The sequence below is a fragment of the Lagopus leucura genome, unplaced genomic scaffold (genome assembly GCF_019238085.1).
Source record: "Lagopus leucura isolate 7727_CA_CO unplaced genomic scaffold, USGS_WTPT01 Super-Scaffold_1, whole genome shotgun sequence".
Classification (NCBI taxonomy): Eukaryota; Metazoa; Chordata; class Aves; order Galliformes; family Phasianidae; genus Lagopus; species Lagopus leucura.
The window spans coordinates 1,376,337-1,397,873 of record NW_024962250.1 but is presented as its reverse complement, the minus strand read 5'-3'; the positions used below and the strand labels follow the sequence as shown (position 1 = coordinate 1,397,873).

The 21,537-nt window shown below is 37.8% G+C and overlaps 1 long non-coding RNA gene across 2 annotated transcripts; it reads left to right on the top strand.

Annotated features, from left to right (window-relative positions):
* Positions 1-11,145: 11,145 nt before the first annotated feature.
* LOC122180476 lies at positions 11,146-21,216 on the top strand. Of its 2 annotated transcripts, none has more exons than XR_006179100.1 (4): positions 11,146-11,539; positions 16,338-17,272; positions 17,619-17,682; positions 19,039-21,216. It is a non-coding gene; the product is annotated as an uncharacterized LOC122180476 (long non-coding RNA). The 2 variants fall into 2 exon arrangements; XR_006179102.1 differs by lacking the exon at positions 11,146-11,539 and adding an exon at positions 15,721-15,998.
* The last annotated feature ends 321 nt before the right edge of the window (positions 21,217-21,537 follow it).

Here is a 21,537-nt window from a genome sequence, read left to right as displayed (position 1 = left end):
TTGCAGCAAAATCCACTTTTGAAAAATAAATTTCTTTATTGTATTTGTAACCTTATATTAATGCTAGTCTAATCTAGGATTTGAAAATGAAATCAACAAGAAATTAATTTAAACTGTTATTTTTCCCATTTCGTTTTTGTCCAACTAGTGCTAAAGAGATGCAAAACAGCAACAGGAAGTCAGTGGAAAGATCTCATCCAAGTAAATGAACTGTTATATTCTCCTAGAATATCTAATTGTAGCTCATGATAAGATATTCCAAATAGGTGTGGGCTTCTGCATAAGGTAATGTCAATGCTTCAGGTCTCAGAATACTTCCTTAAGAGGAAGATAAATATATGGAAGAGAGATGTCCATTTCAACTATTAATTGAATCTCCTTCTCCTTGTTCCTTACTATCCCTTGCCTGTCTTCTCCATGTAATCTTGAAAGTTTGATGTAAAACAGGTATGTAAACCGGTTCTTTGTCCTTCTCTGACTACTGTTTGTATAAAACCAAAATTACCTGTGACTTTTTAAGTTTCTTTACAAAGGTGGACTCTTTGCATGTCAGATACTTGAAATATTTTCTAAACTTCAGCACTCATTCTTTAGGCTAAGACTGGTCAATAGATGTCTACTGGGAAGGGGAAAAAATTCTAAAAGCTTGTAAATTTGAGACTGTTTAGAATGTGAGTAGCAAAGGAAGTAAACATTTTGTAGCATTTGTATATTTGTATACAACTAGAAGTGCTCCTTGGTGGGTTTCTCTGTATTCCTCCCTTCCACAGGTCTCCTCTCACTCTCCAAACCAAAATTCTCTTCAGTCCTTGGCTGGCATTTATCTATTGATCTTTGCACAGCTGGGGCTGAGAAGTGAGCTCTCAATGGTTGCAATTGAATTCTCATCCTGCAGCTGACTTATTTCTCAGCTTGGAAGAGCCTGATTATGCTCTGAATACTTCCCTAACAATCTGCATGTGGAATATTATTCAAAATTAAAATGCATTTTGAAAATAGGATCAATCATGTGCCAAGAGCAAATACAGATAAAAATAAATAAAACTATCAAGCTTTTTGTGTGATTTGGCAAACCTCTGCTTCTTTGACAGGAATTTGCTCCAGTCACCATGCAAGTTCTACTTTGCTATAGAAAGTTGTACAGTACACTGTAGTGTTTGTGCCAAGAGTGGGGAATTACCCACAAGCCAAGAAGGCACTTCATAATTTGCTCCAAACACTTACCTGCAGTTGTTAATTACTTATTGACTACCATTTCACTTCAAGATTATCTTTAAACCTATTGGGTTGTTAGCATCATATTGAGTCACAATTATGCATTCTGCTTGTGTGAAAATCTAGTTTGGCTGATGATAAATGTCCTCTAAATTTGGAAGTGCTTCTATGGATCCTAATTGTCACTGCATCAACACAGTCACTGCTACCAAACATTCAGAACTGGTTCTTGAAACTGGCTTTGGCATCTGGTCTTCTAATTCAGTAGTTCTTGGATCCCTAATATTCTAATATATATTATATATCCTATATATAAGATATAGATATATATACAATATACATATATATGCATCTTATATTATATCCTAATATAATACCGCCACACAGGCAAGGCATTTCTTTGGTAAGAACAAGCAAACCAAATTTATTTCAACTCCAGGAGTTAGGACTCAGAAAACAGTGCTCTCCGTACCAAAACTGATCTACCTTGAGGCTCATGGCAAGTTATGGCTCCACAATATCATATTAAGTGCACCTTATAGGCAAAGGTAGTTCAAGTATTACAAATATCTTTAAGAGCAGCTGATCTTGACAGAGAAAGAAGGAAGAGCATCTTGTACAACAAGGACTTTTAGGCAACAGTTATTTGTGTTGTTAAATGCCAGCTTGCAATTCAGATGTTCCACATGTAAAACATTATCTTCCAGGAAAACTAAGTCAGCAAGTCAAAGGCTACTAATTATACCTTGGATGGCTGATAGCTGTCTGCTCTATTGAGTTCACTATTGCGATTGGATCACATTTTTCTAAAGAGTGGGAAAAAGATAGCCAAGTGAATTTTTGTGGCTGTATTGTTTCAAGGTGAATGTATCAAGATTGTCTAACTAGATGTTACATTAAATTATCATGGTATTGCTGTCTTCAGATCAGACAGTGAGAGTCATTGTTAAGTGCTCTCGAGGTGAGAGGAATCTCAACTACTGGCTCTGTACAATCCAAGTGTGTAATTCCTCACTGTATGCAAACCGATATCATGCAAAGAAAGCGCTTTGCATTTGGCAGAGTTTCTGGTTGTCTAGGAAATTGTCTCTGAAAACAGAAATGCTAATGGTAATGACTGTTCTTCCCCAGTTTTTCTAGTCATGAGGCTGTAAGCAGTTTTGCAGTGTGTGTTCCTGTTCCTTCAGGCCAAAGATTTGTGGTGGGGAGTGCAAAGCAAGGAGCTTCTGCAGGAGAATCCTCAGCGATGTTTGTGTGGTTCAGGATGGTTCTCCAACTTCAGCAGTGAACTATGTTCAGTTGTGGATGCTACATCTTTATCAAGGTACATTCCCCTCACCCCCCCAAAGTATTTGTAAGTAAAATTCTTATTCTAGTTCCAGCATGTGTTTTGGTTAATGCTATATCCTTTTATTTGATCTTTACAAACACAATCTTGTATTTGTTCAGGATATGCTCCCTAAAACAGCATTTTTCTAGCCTGTGACCTTGACTATATTATCTCCTTCCATTACCAAGGAAATAAATACCTTCATGTTAAAGGTCTATAGCTTTACTCTGATTTGTTACCTTCTTTCCTCCATCAAATTTTGATTTATACTTCTGATCAACTTCTGTTTCAAATTAAGCATGTTGTTACCTTTTATTTTTGTAGAACAGCTCCCTATAAACATCTTCACAACTTTAATCCCTCTAAACACTTCCATAAAAGTTTATAAGGCCCTGATGCTTCTGAATCTTAAGCTGAATTAGAAGCTCAGGCAATTTTCCTATTGCCTTTTGTCACCCACTCTTTCTGTATTGTTCTTTTTCTTAGGTAAAAAGTTCTCTTGAGTAGGAACCAATGTTTGGTTTTTGATTTGTACAGCACCTTTTGTAATCAGATATTTACCTTTAGTTGGGCAGCCGTGCAACCTGGATGTATTGGCAATTATTCACTTCTAAGGTGTCCTTTCTGTTCTCCCTAACCTTGTTGATGTTGGCTGATTCTTTTAGCTCCTCACTTACTTTTATAAGTAATAGCATAAAAGAGCTCTAGGTGTGTGAAGACTTTTTTTCATAGGAATAACTTGCAGGGAAAAATATTCATTCATACAAGTGTTACCAACTTCAGTACATATAAACTAGAGTATCTCCAGTTATTTCTGTGCACTTATTTTATTAAATTCACTGAATATTTGACATAAATCTTTTAAATATGAACGCTATCTTCCAAATAGTTTAGATTTTAGTGTCTTATAACACAATCTTTCAATTCTACTTCTCCCATCAGTGATGCTCTTCCATTTCTTAAAATAACTGGGGATCTGATGTGAAATTCTTATCAGTTGTGCCACGCTGTTTTTGATGTTCACTCAGATATATGAAGGCTGCTCTGAAAATGATGATTCCTATGCCTTCTTGCCTCAGTTTTAGTTAAAAATCCTGTTTCGTTTTGGAATTCACCTGCTAAGAAATGTGGTGAGAGAAGCTGTGTCAATGGCTCTATCAATCTGGATGGTGTGCCTGAGGATTCATTGCATTATGAGTGTGGTGATCAGTCTGTGGTTGGAGGGAAGTCACTGGCCCATTCTGAGATGAGTTACTTAAAATATGATTTAGGGAGAGAAGTTTTCAAACTATGCACAGAAGACTTTTTTTACTGACCTCAGCTTCCACCTGGATAAATTGCTTTGAGATGCATGTCCAATGTGCCCCTAGTGAGGAAACCCACTGAAATGTGTATCACTCCTTAACTGGGGTTTTAAGAAAGCAACATTCCTGAGAGAAAGGAGACAAGAAGTGTCATGTAGCAACAGTAAGCAAAGAAAATTGCACACTATGACATGAATTAAATTTGCAAACGCAGAAGCCATGCCTCACAAAATGACAAGCTAAGATGGGGGATTAATAAGATTAATGATTAAAATGTTTCTTTACTGTTGGGAGTTAATCTGGGATGAGAATGAGTCTGTTGTTGTAAAGCCTTGTTCAATTTTAATATGGAAATATCTCCTGGCACATATTCTGAGACCCTTTGCAAAATTCTGATCTGGGTTTGAATAGTTAATAGCTGTAGCAGAGTGGATCTTTCACACATCAAGGTTTGAGATATTAGTCACTAGGATTATGGCTTTTTTCTTTATTATTTTAATGCAGTCTTGCTTTCCCTGGAGCAAAAGACCAAAAGGGTGAGGTATGATTAAAAACTGTGGAGAATATTATTGAAGTCTAGTCCTGCTCTCTGTTGACATATTTTTCAGGTATCTGCTGTGTTTTTCACAGTTGGCCAGAATGAGCAGTCTCCATCTTTAGTCTTTACACAGTGCATTTCCCCTGTCAGTCCACGCAAAGCAACTTTTATAGTGGCCAACCTGTGCCTCTTTCTCCTTCATGCAGTTTGCTATATCCAGTCCCACAATAAGGAATTGTGAGGTGTTTGCATTCATTACTCATTGCTACCAAGACTAGACAGCAAACTGGATGGTCTTGCTACAGCCACATATTTAAATAAATACGAAATTCTATTTGTTTTCTTGAGACAATAACAAAAACTTAACCAGGAAGCATCCATCCTCTTTTCCTACAAATAATTATTATAGCAAGTTTTTCTTTTCTTTTATGCTGATGGCAATCTTTGTTAGGCATGAAGTAATATATAGTTTCACTGAAGGAGATGCTGATACTGAGCGGTTTTCTATAGAATGATTTGTGGCCTGAGTCTGAATCTTGCAGTTTTACTCTCTAACTGATTTCCCACCTGGCTCAGAGAGTTGTGTTTTTACAGGACTTCAAAGCCTAATTAAACTGGAGAAGAATTTCCACTCATCACAAGCTCCACTGGTTTATGAAATATCTGAGCTGAAAGACAACTAGACTGCTTCAACAAGGCAGACCCTGTGATTTGATGATAAAACTGACAGAGCTGGTGGTAATGCAACTGTGTTAAACCTACTTCCAAGCCACGGGGACTTGTGCTTTCAGAACCATTTTTTGAGCTTGGAATCACCACAACATCTGCTGAAAAGAAACAAAGCCCAAAAGATGGGCTCTGGTCTGCTTAAGCCTACCCCCACTTAGTGCTCCTCAAGTTTCAGACAGCAATCATGCCTACTTACTTTCTGCTCTTGCTGTTTAATCCTTTAAGCTGTTAATTAGGTGCCTTCTTAGTGATCCTGAGAGCTCCTTGGGTATTTGTACTCCTAAATGTTTTCAGGGGTTCAATAGAACTCAGTGCACATACTCAAGAAGTGTGCAGCCTTGGCTTTTAGTAACTACTCAACTTAATAGGCTTTCAAGCTATTACTGTCTTCAAGAAACACATCTCCAAAACCCTGCCAGAGGCTGCTATCGGTGGGAGCATTTTGCACTGCTCTTCTTTAAACCGAAGCATCGTAAGGTCCAGCAGGCAATAGCCACAAACAAAACAGATCAGATAGAAAATGTGTTGCAGAAAGTGGTCTGCAAGTTTAACCCTGCCTAGCTCTGGATGTAGACTTTCTGGTTCTATTGCCAGTCTTCAAAAATGTGAATAAGAGCTTGAAAATGTGGTGTGCAGAAGCCAGTAAGGAAAAATCTAATGCTTTTAAGAACAACGTTGGGTTCTTACAAAGTTCAATGAGTTGGATTCTGGGTGAATCTACCTTCTGTGCTTAAAAGTAGAGAAGACAGATGAATGAGCTTGAGCTGTGAGATATCTCAAGGTGAGAAGATATTAAATAACTGCTGAGGTTTGGGGTTGGAATTTTTTTTTTTTGTAATCTTTTTTTCTCGTGTAACCAAATACCAGTGTTCTTCTCCTTTCTGCATAGGCTTACCACATGTAGCAGGGGATCTGTGGACTTTGTCTTGAGAAAATACCACTGTTTTGGAACTATTCCAGCTCCCAGATGCTGAGCATTTTGCTGTTGACCTCAGTGAGTATAAGAGATGATCCTGTGAATGTGTGCAATTCCCTGTATAGCTAACCACTGCAAGGACTTCAGAGGAACATTACCTTCTGGTAGTTCTTTCACTTTAGCAGCCTCTTAAAGAGCATTTTACATTGCAAGTGGCACACTAAATCAGTTGCTTTGATCTCACACAGGGTGCTGAATTAACATGATGCAACCCAGAGATGCAAAGGGATTTCTTTCATTAACAGTGTTGTGATGCTAGTGAGAACAGAAGATGTGTTTCCTAGACAACCACCATCATTCTGTAAGTGAAAGAAAGCAGGAGGGCTGGAAAGGGAGTTTGTGATGACTAGTGATCAATTTAGGAAAAGGTCTGAATAGCACCATTTAAGCTCTTTTTCAAAATGTAAAACATTACACTTTCTAAAACTCTTCATGGAGACCTGCTATAGGGTCTGAGAAACAGCTTTGGTGGTCTCAGAAATTAAAAAACTACTACAAAGAAATGCAAATATGAAATTCATTCCCAGACCCTCCTATTTTGGCCATATGTGCATGCCTTCAAAATAGGAAGTGATATAATGCTGAGATTTCTGGTGTTTAGCAAAAGAAAGGGTGTTGAACAGCAGTGCATGGCTGAACTATGCTCCTTTTTGAGAATAGCTTCTGACATAACCTTTCCTAGGAAGATGATAGTAAGATTTTATTATCAGCTGTTACAACAGTGGTAGCTGGGGTGAAAAAGCCTTTTCTATGTAGGCAATTAGGTGGGAACTTGTCTACCTGCACAGACCCATGAAGAAGTGAATTCAGGAAGCTGAGTTTGCCTGCAGGAAGGAGGGAGGGGGCCGTCAGAAATCTGAGATCAATATGAGCTTAAATGAAACATTTCAAACCACGCTGGTGGTGACTATCAAAGTGACATTTCCTGCTGCTGGAAACTGCATTGTAATATAAATTACTTTTCTATTTGTTTCCTTGACAGGACTTTTAAGAGAATTGAATATCCTGCATTGGCGATCCTACAGCAGAAGTTTTGTATTTAGATCAAAATCTATTCAAACAAGGTTTAGATGCTTAAACACCCTCCTACTGGCTGGGGAGGAAAGGATGGACCTAGCTATTGGGGGTCCATACTTTCATTTGTTGTGTGCATGTCGTGTGTGATAGTGGCATTCTGAGATGTGGAGCTTGGGAAGCTGAGTTTTATTTTGTGGCCAAGATAAGCCGCTGCTAAGACGCTACCACTGTAGTTCTTCCTCTTAGGCTGTGGCTAGCATTAGTGGTGTAAATCTCACACTGGTCTCTTCCTAGGCCAGTTTCTACATTGTGTTCACTCATGATGGAAGAACAGAACACCATTCTTGCTGTAGCATCTTCGTATTTGTTCTTCACAGTGATTTTTGTGGAAGAAACACACCCCCTTTTTGCCTCTGAAGGCACGGAGGAGTTTCACTCACAGGAAACATACTATCTCTGTATACTGCAACTTGATATAGAACATTTTGGAAGGAAAAGTTTTGCACAGGGGACAACTTGTGTTAATAAGGAAAGGCACGTTGGCACGAGGGGGAAAAAATCAAAAAGTAGATAAAGGAAACAGGAATGAGATGATTATCCTAGGTTATTTTGTTGTGAAGTGCTGTGTAAAAGGTTAAGTTACATTTTAGCTACATGCTCAGTTTGCGTGAAAAAAGAAACAGCTTGTAGCCTGGGCCAAACAGTTTGCTTTTTGCATTCCATATTATTCCTCAATATTTGTCTGCTTTTATTGAAAATTTAGAACCCTACAAGGATAAAGAACATTTTTCCCTGAGAAAAACCCTGGAGCATCTTGGGGAGTATTGTTACCAAATTTAATTTACTAGTGATGAACAATTTGGTACTCTTGTGTTACTCCATCAGTAATGTCACTAAATAGCAGTGATTATTTATTCAACACTCAGTGCTTCACATTTCTGAAAGTATCTTCCTGTGTTATGTGCTCAAAAGTGCAATGAAATAACTGAGGTAAATTATAAGGGACTCATCCTGTTTCTCTGGATCTCTCTTGTTCTCACTGATCCTCATACTTGCTTACCTTGACTGGACAGGAGATTTTGTGCAAATGGTGTGAATCTGCTTCAGCGCTCATAGCTTCTGTCCCCTGGCAATGCTGCCTTTTGCTACTGCTGCTACTTCTTCTGAGTGGGGTTGTGACTAATTATTGCTGCCCTAAGAGAGGACTGTTTGGAGTCAAGGTTATTTACCATCTTTCAGGAAGAAACATGGAGGAAAAAGCAATGGGATGCTTAAGTGAAGACCAGGATACCTTATGCTAAGGATAACTGTCCCTCAAGTGCTTAATAGACACACTTGAAAATAGCAAATAAAACCTCAGAAAAAAATTTGAGCTCAAGAAGTTATGTTCTTTCAGCAGCTGACAAAATACTTCAATCAGCTTTATCGTTCTGTCGATGAGAAACGACCTTCCTGCGCATTGGCTGCAAATCTGCAGTGCTGGAAAGGAATTCAGTTAAAGAGGGAAATGCAGGCTTTAACAAATGAAGCTTCTAGTCTTACTGCTCATTTGTACTTTGTTGAAAACCACAAATCTCTCAATTTTTACCATGCACTCTGTGGCCACTCAGACATTTGTTTTGTTATTTTACCACATGAACTCTCACTTTCCTTGCCCTTCCTTCAGAGCACTTGGACAGGAGTCTGCAGCTATGTCTGTTGAAGTTTCTGTTCCGACTTTGCTAAAGGAGGAAAGAAGCATGGATAGCATCCATGTGCTTCTGTTCTGGTCCAGGGGGGCTTATCGAATGGGGATAAGGATCTTTCGTCTCCTTTTGTAGTGCTGACCCCAGTAGATGTGAAGATGGCAGCCATGCAGGTTGGAGTGATGGCAGCTCAGAAATATGTGATTCAGTAGGAAGGATTCTTGGAAATCAGCTTAGATGATGTGATGAAATGTGTATTGACTAGGAGCAGGGAGTGCAGTGCAGATTAGATGTACCCTTAGGGTGTGAATGATATTTCCTAAATCCCTTTGAATGGCACTTACATGTATACTCTCAGTTATCATTGCTGCTCGTCATCCTCCAGAAATGTCTTCAAAGTTCTCTGTGCAAACCAAAGCAAAACTTCCCAAGCTTTGTTTTCAGACAGCTGCTATCTGGGGGGTACTAAGCTCCACAAACTCAAATTTTTAGAAAAGATAATAAAAAGCTCACATGAAATACAGTATCTAATATTCTTTACTTTCCTGTGTGCCTGTGGAATCAATAAACACATAACAAATAATTCAGAAACAAACAATTCTAGTCTAAATGTAAGTAGCTAGCATTTTGGATTTGTTTTAAAAGGGAATAAATGCAGCAAGCTGCAGACATTGTTACGCATTATAATTAATAGAACATCTAATGAGTTCTAACTAATAACCAGGAAAGTTGTTTAGTAAAATAGCTTTTTTAAGAGCAATATGCTTGTAAAATCATAAAAGTTGTTTATTTTGCAAAGGAGGAAGAGAAGAGAGATGGTTGTAAATATTTCTTAAAAGCTGAGTTTCATTCACAAATACTGTTCACCTTTTCAAATCAAAGAAAAAGGCTTTTTCAGGATTGTTTGAAAAATACATCTTTCTTAACAGGCTTCATAAGAGTTAGTAAAGTCCAGTACATCTCAGAGACTATAATGGTTGAATTTCTTTAGGCAAAAGTAGCTCATGTTTTGTGGCACATGTTTTGATATATATATTATAATTTGGTAAATTATATTAATATTTTCCTAGGTAATATATCAGGAAGCACAGCTTCTCCATTATTTGTATTTATTTCTCTATTACTTATGCTGAAAAACCTTCTTTTACATCAGTGTATTACAGATTTGTTCATATTAGATGGGACCATAGGAGAACTCCAGCCCATTCTTTTGAACATCCGTGGTCTCACCTGCCTGTGTGCAGAGGACTTGCCTGGTGCAAGGTGCCTGGTGTCCCTTTTCTCTTCTCCACCATGTCTGTGTTATGGCAACCTCATAATCCTCCTGGTCATTTTGTTAAATTTCCATGTTAACAAATCTATAAATTTATCTGCTGCTTTTCACCTTCTTGTAATACAAAACAGCACCTTTCTGTAGAGCGTTTCATCTTTGTTAACACAGTCATTAATTAATTAGTTGAGCTGGCGTATTCCTCTGTTAAATTGCCAGACTACTAAAATGTATTCTTACAACTCCCTTAAGGTATTTTATGTACCGGTGAGGTCTTTTGTTAATCTCCTTTCCATAGTGTGTTTAACCTTCTTTCACTTATCATTTAGGGTCATTGAGGCTAATCTCAGCTGTCCTCTTTTGAACCTTGTGGTGTCCACCTCTTTTTTTTCTTCTCTAACTGGAATCGTGTAGTTGGCCCAGGTTCTCAGCTAACTAAAACTAAAAATTAGGAGTAACTGAATAAGAGTTAATTCCACCAGAAGCCAGAATGCAGTCATTCTCAGAAATTCACATGTGACTTTCCTATCCCTGTTAAGATACAGCAAGCAGCAACTGTTATGTTGCTTTTTATACACTTTTTTTTTTTTTTTTTTTTTTTTTTTTAAGGTTTGTCACAGTGTGCTGCTTAGGCATTAACCAGAAAACAGTTCCCAGTGGACAAAGTGTGTCTGTGTTTCTTAGAAATTCAGAAAGAATAGAAAAAAAGATTAAAAAAATAGTCTGGAGTCTCAAAAACATTGTAATAATGAGTAAATAAGAAGTTCAACCTATTTCAATAGAACGTAGCTTAGGCTAAACTCTAAGGGAGGGACTGTAAATGGTTTATTAAGAAGTGCTATGAAATCTAATGAATGGGCAACAAAAAACTTAGTTTGTAAACTAAAGGCAGACCAAGTAGGAATATACATAAGATTCACTGAACGTAATTAACTATTGGAACAATTAACCTATGAATATAATGAATTTGTTGAAGTATTTAAATTGAGACCACATATTTTTCCTAGATATATAGGCTTGTCCAGCCAGAAATTACTAGGTAAGATTCTTTGGTATGTGTAAATTCTCAATAATTCATCACAGCCTCTTTCAGCCTTGCAATTTAAGACCTTAAATGCCATATGCTCACAGCTTTCCTATTCCCTTTTTTTAATGTGGGGAAGGGGAGTTCCATAATGGGTTTTGTGGCAGTATGGATGTATTTTGCACTGACGCGTTCTTGATTAAACACAAAGCATCACCTTTCTCAGAATTCTTGCTCCCACACACTCCCAAGTGTTTTCCTGGGAACACTACAAAAGCACCTTGTCTTTACTCCTTTGTCAGCCTGTAATGTAAGATCTCTCTTAATTTGCTGTTCTTTACTCTTTCTCTTCCACCGTAGCACTGCGTTGGCTGAATGTTGATCATTGTGGTGGATCCCTTATTCGTGTTTAACTTACTGCTGGCTACTCTGTCAGAACTGTTTCCTGCAGGTCTGTAACTATATGCACAGATTCTTTCCCTGTAAAATCCTTTTGGTTACTGCTGCTTCTTCAGTGAGGCAGCACGAGATGAGTTAGGCAAGCTCTTTGCTGTTAAATGCATGCTGGCTGCTCACAATTTAGATATACTTTGCTAAATGTTCCATGCCTACTATTTTCTGCTGTTCTCATTATTCAAATCATGCTTGTAGAACCTTGTTGTATTTTTTCTTTTCCTGGATATTCATGACAAAATAATACAGGATTCCTCCCACTTTGTGCATCGCTATTTTCTCAGTCCCAAAGAATCTATTGTTGCTATTAAAGCTCAACAGTAGCACTTGACTGATTTCTGACTGATCAGAGACTTCAATTATCAGATATTTTCCTCTCTTCCTGCCTTGATTTTTGTGCAGTCCCTCTTTGCTATCTTTATGAACAACACAGTGAAGGATACATCTGATAGGATGCTTTATACATGCTGTGACAATTTGATTCAATTTTCACCTATATTACCTGTTTCTCCAGGTTATTATTTATATATAAACATGCTTCTCTTTATCTGCTTCTTGCTCCTAGCCAGTAACACGTTCCATGTCCCAGGTATTTGGCCCAAACCTTTATTGCCAGCACCACCTCATTTCTCATGGTTTTGAGTGCCAATAGGCATCTTGGGTAAACACTGAGCTCACCTGTTCCTGTGCTCTGTGCTACACCCTTCTCATTTCAACTGGGAGCTACAGAACAGAAAGCTACCAATATCTTTGCTATAAAAAGCATTTTAGTGCTACTCGTAAAAACAAATAAACACCTTCCCTGCCTCAGATTATGTGCTCTTGCCATGACAAAAAAGATTGCTTTTCTTGTGTGAGTGTTGCACATATAATATCTCTTCAAGGATATGATCTCATAGCCTCTTGCTAATGCATTGATGACCCATTTTTATTTTGTATCATGCTGTTCAAAGACAAAAGAAGGTGAGACCATCTGAGAGAGTCTTAGTGATTAATTGCTCTGTGCTACCTGTCCCAGAATGCAGATTGAAATTGGAGCGCTCTGGCTCCCAGAGCTAAATTCACAGAAAGCAGCTGTTTTTCCAGTGGTTTGTTTTTTTTTTTTTTTTTTTTTTTTTTTTTTCTAATAAGAAGCAGAAACTCACACCTGCTACTTAATATGTGAATGGTATTTAAAATATTGGGTTGTTTCAATCAGATCTGAGTGACAACAGCTTCAGTCATTTAAACCCATTTGCAGCCTCTTCCCGTTGTCTATCACAGACACCAAGAAGCACTTTTAAAAAGTGTGTGTTCCTGTGCATTATGTTCATGTTTTCATTTAAAGCCACTAGTGGTTGCTCATTTCCATTCTTTAGAAGTATGAAATCATCTCTGATAAACTGTTCATTTGGCACATTAATAACAATGGAGAATCGGGCTGGCTACGGTACTTATACCATCAGTGTGGTGCTTGAGCAACTCGCCTTTATGTGTGAATTTGTTTTTTGAATACTTATTGAGTGAGAGAAGTAGAGTTCCCATTACATAAATAGGAAATAGAAACAAACAGGCAAGCAAATGTTTATCTGTTTGCATAAGAAGGAACATCAAAATCAGCAAGCGTCCTTGCAGGAGTGAAGTTAAGCATTCAAAAAAGCATTTGAGGAAATCAGAGTAGAATGACTATGCTCCAGCCCAGGAGTGTAAAAATACTTTGTGCAGATGGAAAAGGGGTTTCCAGAGCCACATGCCAGCAATTAGGCTCTGCGGCCGGGTGGAGAAACATCTCACTTGAGACAGTGCTGAGAAGAAGTGGCAGCAGGAGGGACAGCCGCAGCTAGGGATAATCAGCTGGACCCTCCAAAACCATTAAAAACACGTTTAGTGGTTGGGCTGGAAAGTCCTGTGGAGTGATTTTGTCTAGTCTAAAAAGTGACTGTTTATGTGTTTGTTTTCTGGGGAGCGCTGTTAATGCAGGGATCCTGCTGGTGCTGGCAGACATAGCCCAAGACAATAAAGATTTCTAAGTTGCACAAGGAATTTTTCTTTTTGCTTTGATTCTTATTCCCTTTAAAATCCTGAAAGTGTGCAACTTGTCAAGCTTTACTGGTGTCACAAACTCAGCAGAGTTGGGTATCTGTAGCAGATTTTTTCAAGGTGTTATATCTAATAAGTGAACTATGCTTTCTCTCAGAGCCTATGACTTTATCCTGATCTTGAGCCTGGGGAAAACATCCAGCTAGAGTCTTATTTCTATATGGCTATCAAAAACCTGGTGCTTGGTCACAAGGCCTCACTTCCTTCCAAGGATGCTATGTGGGGAAGCAGTACCTAGCTGAGCAGGGCTCCCTCTGACCTTCCCTCCAACTCCTGCCTGGAGGTGGCTGGCATCCCACAACTGCCCCACACCTAGAGGATATGAAAGAGGAGAACCTTAATTAGTGAACATGGTGAGGCATTTCAAGAATCCACACAAGCATGTAAAGCCTATTCTGGTTTGTTTCAGAGCGGATGGCATGTACAGACAAGTGTTAGGTTGTTTGTAATTATCAACATCTTTGGTGCTTATCTGCTGGCATGGGCCATGAGGAGCAGCCCAGTGACTGCCTGTATCTATTTCCCAGCTGTCACATGTGTACTCAGTCATCTCTGCTGGCTATCACCTGTCAGACAGCAAATCCAAAACACAAAGGTTTTATTATTATCTGAGAATGGTATGAGATTTCTTAATCATCCTGTACATCTGATGTGACATCCTACATTTCAGGGTGACATACAAAAGCCATCCTAAGGGGAACCTCAAGCACCCGGCCTTGACTGCTTTCTGCCACAGTACGGCCCTGCTATCAGCAATGGGTATATGACCAAGGGTAGAGCAGAGCTCTGTATTTCTGGGTTACCATAAATGATCCACTGTGTCCTGCAATCTACTGACAAGCAATCTGGGACAACAAGGCACATAACATCATCTTGATATTTTGAGAAATGGGGACGTAAGAATTAGAACGTTCTTGTTGGCTGCTTCAATGCTTTCTTCATGACAGAAAGTAATAATTTTGCTGTCAGTAGGGAAAAAATCCTAACCTTTTCAACTATGATTTTGTCAAAGAAAAAGAAAAGGAGATTTACTGAATATTTAACAGAAATGCAGCTATTCCTAAAAAGAAATTGGCAAAATGATATTCTGAGCCTTCTAACAATAAAACCATCTGATAATGTTTCCCTTTTCAGTGTGGTTTACTGCATAGTCAGTGTTGATGAAGCTTAGATAAGATCTGAAATTATATGGAATGATAACAGGAATGTAATGTCTATTTTAAAGATAACAGATACTGCATCTTTCTAACACAAGTTTAATTGTAGAATTTGAATAGTTTTGTGCACCTTGTCAAATTTGTAGAACTATATACATAAATACAATTATGTGATTTAATAAATGATTTGATGTTATATGTTTCAGATTTTGTACCATATGAACAAGGAATATTCTATGGGATGTATTTTGATTCTACAGTTTTTTGATTTAGGATACTTCTTGGTTACTAATTTTTATCAAATGTAAAACCTGATAAGCAATGTATAAACAAAACATTCCATACTGACCTTAGTTGGCTGTAAAGCGTCACATCCATCATTTAAAAATATATGGAATATTAGATTCAATAAAAACAATTCTGCTTTGCTTTAGACAAATGGAGTGAAAAGCTGTCTCTTGGCTCAGGAAAGATTGTGAAAAAAATCAGGGTTACAAATGGGGTAAAAGTTCTTGACAATCTTTTTGTGTTGTCCGTTAAATTGGATAAGATAAATTGTGGAAAACTTTACTTACCAGAACATTGTACTTGACTTGGATGAGTACAGTATGTAACAAAAGAAAAATCCACCTGGAAATCCAATCATCTCTCTCATCAGATGCTTATAACATTATAGCATGTTTTTTAATGGTAATTGCGAATTTTCTGATTTTAGAGAGGCCTTGGGAAGAGTGCAAATGAGAAAATTCAGTGGCTTTCATAGAACATTTCATGGTTGATTTAGAAAGATTTTCTTGGACACAAGTTATAGCAGAGAAATGGTACAGAAGTTGAATAGGTAAAAGACAATGAGGGCAGCATGACATTAATTGCTCTGAGTTTGTCACAGTGGGCTCAACGTAATGTCTTTATAGACTTGGAGTTTGCAAGCTGAGGCAGACCCTCTATCAGTAAGTGCATTCCTGTCATTATCTTGTTCTCCTGCTCCACAGGTGTGCATCATACTTGGCAGAAAATTTGAAAAGACATGAATCTTAAAATAACACAGGAAAGCAAAGATGCAAGTGGTGAGATGGGAAATGTTAGAAAAGGACCTGGAAAAGAATTTTTACTTCTGCTTTCTCTTGTCAGGTCTCTTCTATTTTATCATCTATTGTGGCAATCTCTAGGGATGGAAAAATCTGTCACACGCTGCATCAGAACCTCTTTTCACTGTCTACAGTTAAGTCATCTGAATATTTGATGGACAAAGCTAGAAGTCTTTTTTCCTTCTAGCGAATTCACTTACATTTACTTTTTAGTTTCCACATGTGTATGCACACACATGCGGAGAATATACCTTTGTTCAAGAGACTAGAAACTGGAGCAGCAGATTAGCAGAAATAAATGAGGCATTTTGTAGAAAGCAGGGCAGAAGTGTACTGCTACAGGGAGTCTGTACTCCCAGTTGCCTTGTGGAGCTCTGAAAGCGCGAGCAGCAGAAGAGATAGGAGAGTATTTTTTAGTGGATTTCACACCAATTATATGCTTTCTCAACCTTTATCTCTTTGGAAACTCCAGGGCCTCCAGCAATGAAATCTATGGTGCCATCCAGCTGAATATGTGCCTCTCCTGGACTAAGATGCGTGAGCCAAGTTGACTTCAGATATCCTTTCTTCATTACCTCCTTACAGATTTCAGCTGAGGAATATAAGGATATGCAAGTCAGTTAAACTCCTTAGGATCAGTCTGGAGAGTAATGATGGGACTTCTTTTTTTCTTCAATTTCTAAATCAACTTAGTTTTCTATCTCCTTGGAGTAGATTAAAGCACATTTTTAAGCAATTCCCAAATACCTGCAATAGGTAACAATGCAAAGATGAGTGAAAAAGCATAAGAAATGAAGAAAATATTCAAAGTCTAAAAATAAAAGAATATACATATTGTCCAGGTTGGCTAAGTGATCAAGCAAAGTCACATACTTTCAGAGAATGCTTTTTTGCGAGCCAGTCTGAAGAAACAGACTCTAGAGAGACCTGATGTTTGTATTTGACTCTGTAAATGATGCTTCTCAAGAGATCTCATTCTATCCCCTGTGACCTACTCATGTTGAGACGGATGCACTCCCCAAGGAAGCCATCTTATAAATATATACTTTTTATCACTCCCTGATCCTTTCAGGTTCTTCTGTGCTGTTTCTGCTAAAAGAGGATGTTGCTTTTTAAATGCCCTTCAGTCTCCGACTTCTCAGTCTTCATTTTCAGTATACGCTTCCTTCTCTGAATTTCTAGTTCAAGACTGTGTATTGTTTGTATAATTCTCTGGAGAAGGTAACTCAGATACTGCTCAGTTTTACCTTTAAATAGGAAGACAAGTTTTTCTCATACTTCCATCCTAATTTTCTCCAGTCATGAATGAACTACAGACAATTTTGTCTTCCACAGTCAACCACAGAGAAACAAGAACTGATGCTTACCAGAAAGACTGCCATAAAGGAAAGCCAAGAAAATACCAAAGTCAGTGTTTTTAAATTCTTCTTTTTAGTTTTGTAATGGAAAACTGAATCCCTAATGTGCATTCAGTTTTGGGCAATTTGTTGTAAAGTTCAAAGAGTGGAGAGCTGTTAAAAGGATACTGCATATAGAGGATACTTCTATTATGAATGTATACTTTGGTACCTACTTATAAGTACATTATACTGTAAATACAATGTAATTTGAATGTAATTAAGATAGGGATTATTAGGGGAGGGGAAAGGAAAAGAGGGAGATTTTACTTAATTGGGCATCTGAAATAAGGACAATGGCAGTCAGTTGTTAAATTATTTGGAAAATGCTAAATCAAAATCACTTTATGTTATAGGAAACTGCAATTGTGGAAGTGCTGACAGTGTGATACTTAGAGCAGAGCAGACAGTTTCTCCCGGGTGAGTTTTCTTACTCCTCTAATTTGCAGAACTTCTCTGAAACAGAGCATTATTCAGTCTCTGATTGTCCATGAATATTCAAAATTTACCCTATTATTTGAATACATTTGGCCAGATAAATTGTATGCAATTCTTACTTCTTGATTGGAGAAAAACAGATGAAATCTTTGTTCAAATATTTGCATTGATGCATTTTCCCTTGTTTTGAAACTATATTCATACATTTGACTTTTAAATGATTTTTCATGAACATTGATTTACCAAAAGTTATTGCTCAGATCTTTCTACAAAGCATACTTAATTGATGTGAATGTAACCAGGCTGTCCTGATTTGAAATTAGGAATATCTGTGACAAATGAGTTTGAACTTTACATCCAAATTTCATGTAATATATTGTTTTATTGGCTGTGAACCATTCACCTGCAAAAGCTGCTCAGAAACATAGTTGTGCTGTTTCAGCTTGTGGCTGCTTACTGGTAATGCCATGAGTCTTATTAAATATTTAGGAAACTCTTACTGAAGTACTGTTCTTCAGCTGTAATTGTGACATAGCTGAGTACTCAAATAGAAATTGTATTCCCTTAAAGGGAAATAACTGAGTGTTGGAGTTTAGAGTATCTTACTTGCTTTAAGCTTACAGTTCATAAAATCAAGCAATAAGGTAGTTTATGCATACCAAGGTGAAAGGAAAAACAGAGGTAATAACATCAAATACCCATGGGGACACTGGTAGAGTATTTCTGCCTGCTTTGGGACCCCAAACACAAGGTAAGAAAACACATAAGAAACAGAGCTCAGCCCCATGTGCCTACATGATGTGTGCCTAAGGCTGGCTTTGCAGAGGTGGAGGCTGGTCTCCATCAGATATTACAGGTATGTGGTGAGAGTTAGCAGCTCTTAGTTATGTTGTCTGATCTAAGTTTAGTACTAGACCAACCCCCCTCATCTGTTTGTTCTAGACACTGCATATTTCCTCCAAGGAGCCTATGTACGTGATCAGTGCTTCCATCTTTATCCCTCACACTTTTTTCTTTTTTTTTTTTTTTTTTTTTTAATTAAATGTGGTGGATTCATAGCTGCTTTTTATTTAAGTAGCAGTTTGGGGGATTTTTTTTTTCTTTCTTATTAACACCACATCAGATCTCATGCCAGGAGAGGAAAGACCCAATGGCAGGGGTGGCCTATTTGCTGTACCTGAGTTAGATGCAAAGCTGTGTTTTCAGCTTGGATGAGCTTGATAGCAAGAAATATGTGGGTTCAGAGGTGAAGCTGCACTGGAGATCGCCTGTCTTTTCAATGGTCATGCTTGGATTAATTTATACCTGTCCCATCCGAATTTTCTATTCTCTCTTCAGGAAGCTGTTTTCCTGCCCCCCATGATCATTTCCTTCAGCAGGTGAGGAGCTCGTATAGGTCTTCTGCTCTCCCCTCAGATCTCTTTGAGAGCTGTTGTAGCTCTCTGCTTCTTGACCTCCGCTGATCCTCTTCAAAGTGTTTCTCCAAGATGTAGTTTGTCAACAGACAGAGAAATCAAAGAAGCAAGGGTTTGCCTTGTTTCTCATCCAGGTAAGCAAGCTCTCTTCTGATTTAGCTGAGCATGCATTGCAGTGCTTATCTGACTGCCAGTGCATTTGTGAGTTCTGAAAAAAGTGAGTCTCATTTTCCATATTGCATCAGCAAATGATAAAGCACCCAAATGCTATGCAGACAGGATGACCTCAGAGCGTTAGTAAGTTAGATGAAGAGTTGACAGCAGAGGACAACTTTTAAAACATATGCATTTTTAGGTACTGTTTGTTGCTCTGTGTGACACGTGGGATGTGCAGATCAACCCTTGTTGCCTTGGTCCCCTACAACCCAGATCTCGTAGTCTTCCTCCACTCCAGGGAGGCCATCTGTGGAGACCTCTTCTCAACTGTCCTACAACCATTCAAGCATGAGACTGGGACACGCCAAAGTTCAACTGAGCTCCAGGAATTGCTGAGGAAAAAAAGAAGCATATGACCACCAGTGAAATCCAAAGAGCCAAAGAGAATAACTAGGCTTTTATGCATAAATGCTGGATAGAACCAAGCTCTCTCACATGGGTAAGAATGATGGTTGGGCTCAATGTTCTTGAAGTTCTTTTCCAACCCAGATGATTCTAGGGCTTATGCAATTTGTGATGAGCCAAGCAAAGGCCTTTCTCTCAGTCAACACTGTGTAAAATGGCTTGAGACCGTTTTCTTCCTGAGCTGGGACTCCTTAGGTGACTTAGGTGACCAAGCACTACTAAAGGGATAGAAAGCAGCCTGCTCCATGCCTTGACTGTTATAGTATAGCAAATATTACGTATTTTTGTGAGAGCAATGAAAAGTGCATGAGTTTGCAAAAGGTTTATCTATGTTTTATAGCAGAAAAAAAAAAGAGAGTAAAACTACATTGTTTTACTCTTTCATGCTTCCTTTCTGCTTTTAGATCTTGTTGCCTGTGAAGTAAAGCAGGAGGTTCTTTAGTTTCTTCAAATGTCTCAGGGAAAATGTAGCAGTACATTTATGTATTTACAAAATGGCATTAAGCACATTATAAATTCTATCAATCAAACTGAATATTGCCAAATGGGATATTATGTTTGTTAATGAAGCATGTTTCCCATTCACACTCCCTAATCGAGCAGGAAACAGAGGCTACAGCACCTTTTCTGTAATTCCCTGCAGCCATAGTCTTGTTTCCCAGAACTAACTGCTCTGTGGGCATTCCATCTCTGAATCACTCCATCTTATTTCCAGTACAATAGGATTTTCAGCAGTGATAATTATGCTTTGAAAATGCTAAGTGACAAGCTCATAGCTGGTATAAAGTGATTCAAATGAACCTATGCTAGTTTCATGTCATAGCCACTGTGTGCATGTAGTAGAAAAGCAAAAGCTTTAATCCCTGTGAATGTCTCTTTTTAATTAGAAACTTTACTAGGGAAAAGGCATGACTTCTTTTATTTCTTTTCTATTTTTTTTTATCCTCAAGAAAAAAGATGTTGGACAAGGATGATCCTTTGTAATCAGAAAGTCCAGTTTGATCTTACTATATGTAGGAATATTTTGGGAGTGGATAGTCTTGCAGATCTCAGTAGTTTTGAGAAACTATAACTTGGAAGCAAAATAATGTGAAAGCATGTAAATTGTGTACCAGGTAAGAGAAAACCAACTTCTGATTTGTAAAAAAAAAAAAGGACAGTAAAAACCTGAGAATTGGCTGCACCATTAACACAAAGGATTTATGTTATGTAAATCTATTTCCATGCGAGGCTTTAAATGTTATACTGCTCTAAACTAGCTGAAACTAAACTTAGTCCTCTAAATTAGGTGAGGATTGGCTTGTCCTCAGACAGCCTTGTGACAGAAGGAATGCATTTCCAATCATTATGGTAATCTGCTACATAAATTGAAAATTAAACTTCACGCCTTTCTCTATCCCTGAAACAAATACAGCAATCATTTACCTTGTCATTGACATTCTAGCAGTTACAATTTGATTTAAATGCTGAATTAGCAATATTCAGGGTTTTTTTTTTACATTAAAAATAAGAAAATAAATCTGAAAATAGAAATCACCATAATGAAAAGACTTTATTATTTTATTTTTTTATGGAGGAAAGGTGCTGTGCATCACATGAAGTGAAATACATTTCCATCACTTTTAACTAAGGAAAAGCTTCATTTTCCACTCATAAATAGTATTTTTGCCTGTCTTCTTAGGAAAATACACACTGAAAAAAAATCTGAATTGCTTATTATAGTTTTATTGTATGCATTTGAAAATATGAAGGCTACTTGGAAAGTAGCGCCTGTTATTTCACTATGTTGTCTCATGACATC